General features: G+C 48.3%; 1 pseudogene; it reads left to right on the top strand.

The window, feature by feature from the left end:
* Window positions 1–1,991: 1,991 nt before the first annotated feature.
* On the top strand, window positions 1,992–2,461 carry LOC123405496 (annotated as a pseudogene).
* Window positions 2,462–3,081: the final 620 nt, after the last annotated feature.

Genomic DNA, 3,081 nt, shown 5'->3' with positions numbered 1-3,081 from the left:
AAGAATCCTCATATTAGGATGGAAAGTAGAGAGTGTATTTTCAATGAGATCCGCATCCGAAACTGCACAATTGCAGAATCTCAACTTAGAGTTGATTTGATGCACAACAGAATTGTACGCTGCAACGGACTTAAAATCCTGGAAACGGATAAGTGCCCATTATCTTTGCGCTTCAGGCAACATCACCGACCTTTGTTGATCATAATGCTCCTTTAAGGAGTTCCACAATGACAGAGGATTTTCCTCCATCATATACTCTTCTTTCAGAGCAGGATCAAGGTGGTGTCGAATGAAGTGCAAAGAAGCATACTTTCTCGTATCTGCGATAGCACGAGTACCTTGAGTAGGTGTGGTTATAGTGCTGATTAGATTCCTGGCCGTCAAGTTAATCTTGACATCCATGGCCCAGGTCAAATAATTTCTGCCATCAATGGCAAGCTCAGCAAATTCCTTCTTGGATATGTCAGCCATATCCTGCATGAAAAATATCATGCGCATTAATTTACATTCATGTAAATTAATTGTGTGTAAAATAAAATGCTTGATTAACTATAAAGGTCTAGGAAAAGCCTATACGACCCAAAATATGAATGTCTACAAAAGATAATCACCATAAAATGGCGTAGATCTTTGTTTGTAGAACACATAGAGGTAATCACCACGAAGGGGCGTAGACACTCGTATGGCTATTTTCATGCCATAATATGTGTGCTTTCATTTTTGCTTTGAGGTAATCACTACCAAGTAGTGTATACCTTAATCTCATGGTACTTTGTACAACCTTGTGTATTTAAAACACTTTGAAGGTAATCACCATGTGATGTAGACCCCACAGTCGTGAACAAAGCACAGATTGCATTAGATGCAATCCATAAGATATGTGCAAAAACTGAAAGTAGACATATAATTTTCAAGCATAATCAACATGTAGCAATTAAAAATTGCACACACACACATGTTGACATTTCAATAAGCAGATATTACATAATACTATGTTAGAAAATACTAACAAATACATATGTACAAAGACTGAAAGCTAGAAGCTAATCAGAAGAAAAAAAGAAAAAAATGGCAAGTCTGTGAACACATGCAGCCTACTACTCGTAGCAATGACACTTGCTTTTCATTTTTTTACTTGCATGCAGGAGCCGGTGCTTGTTTGCATGCAGGAGCCAGTGCTTGTTTGCATGCAGGAGATGGTGGCCTTGCGTGGTGGGTGGTCCATGTGGTGCACATGCAAAGTGCTGGTGGATGGTGGATGGATAATTAACACGCATGTGGCTGTCCACAGCTGTATGCATGAGCTAGTCGGTGAAGGGATAAGGACGCGTCGTTCCCATCTACTTCTCCAGTAGCACACCGCAGCCTTTCCATCTCCTTCTCCATTAGTACACCACAACCTTCCCATCTCCTTCTACATTAGCACACAATACACTGCAGCACCCATTAGCACCACCTCCACCAACCTCCGCCACCGGCGACTGTCTTTACTGGCGCGAGGTAGAAGGCCCCAACGCAGCGTCCTCCTCCTCTGAAGAAGATCCGCCAGGAAGATGTGTCCCGGGCACGACTCCATTGGAGTGCCCATTGGCCAGCCCGAGATTCACCGCGCGGCTGCGCTGCAGCACGGCGCGCGGCACTATGTGCCAGCGGCGGGGCGCCGATGGGCCAGTGGAGCTACTCGCCCAGTTGTCGAAGACGTCCCCGAGCGCAGCAGCCCACGCGGGGTGGCACAGCCCGAGGCTAGCGCTCGACGAAGAAGCGCCGGTGTCCGCGTTCATGGCACGTGCACCAACCGCCGAGGGCAGGTGCATCCCCAGCCCGAAGCTTGTTGCACAAGCCCCAACGACCACTGTCTCGTGCGCCCGAGTCGGTGATGGAAGGCGCAGCGAGTCCGGCTATGCGGGCTTCGCGGGCAGCGCCGGTGGCGCGATCTCGACCTCCTCCTCGACCTCCGTCACGCATGGCCTCCATCCGTGCACTGGGCATGGATGTGGTGGTGGAGGCGCTGCAAGTTCTGGCTCGACGGCATCGACATCCATTGCTCCGTCCACAAGCTCCATTACTTCATCCGAGTACAAGTTCGGAGCAGCCGGTCCGGCAAGAATCTAGGCCGGGAGCGGCGCCGCCGCCGGCATGGCCGGTTCACGCGAAGCACCGGAAGGCCCAACACCGTGGCGACCATGGGCGCCATGCCTAAGACGTAGTGCACGGCGGCGGAAACCGTTCCGGCGGGCACCGAACCGGTAAAGATCGCGGGCGTGGCGGTTATGGCGGCGAAGTCCGCCAACACCATGGCGACGGCGACGACTCTGTCGACGTCGACCGCCGTCACGAACGAGGTGCAGGAAGAAGGATAGGAGACCACGAGGCATCCTCTTACCTTCTCCTTTCCTTCCTTCTTTCTTCTTTTCCGGCGACTCTCGCCGGAGTTGTTTTGCCTTTTCTCTGCTCTCGGTAGTGTTACGGGCTGATAACGTGTTTAGAATGAACTATATCTTTCATTGATGATCTGTGAAGATTAAATACACACGGAACCGTCGCCACGAACGGATGCGTCCAGTCGTGGGGGTCGTGGGAAAACCGCCTCGTCGGTTGGCTAGGAACCGTACGAAGCGTTTCTGTACAAGGGAGGATTATTCCCTAATTAACATAATTAGTTTAAATCCTAACACTCCCCCCTAATCCTCGCTCGTCCTTGAGACTGATCATCTTTGAAATATTCTCCTCCAAAACCCTGTGGGAAAAAGTGAGAAGAAAACATACAATATGCCATGAAAAACTCCTTCTAAAACCCAGTGGAAAAAATAAGGAGAAAATGACATATATCGTCCATGCTTGCATTGATATTGCCTCATTAAAAACCTTTCGTGAGAAACCATGTGGAAAACTCACAAAGGAAAAGAGTCCAATATAAAAGATCTCATGATCTTAACATGTTATATCCTAGGAGATTTCTCCCCCTGAATTTTGCAAGTCTCGAAGTCGTCTCATACCAATTCCATTTACATACTTATGGAATAAAGAACTTGGTAAAGACTTAGTGAATAGATCAGTGAGATTATCGCATGACTTCGTTTG

The sequence above is a fragment of the Hordeum vulgare genome, chromosome 6H (genome assembly GCF_904849725.1).
Source record: "Hordeum vulgare subsp. vulgare chromosome 6H, MorexV3_pseudomolecules_assembly, whole genome shotgun sequence".
Lineage (NCBI taxonomy): Eukaryota > Viridiplantae > Streptophyta > Magnoliopsida > Poales > Poaceae > Hordeum > Hordeum vulgare.
The sequence above is the reverse complement of the archived record's forward strand: the minus strand, read 5'-3'. Positions and strand labels throughout refer to the sequence as shown.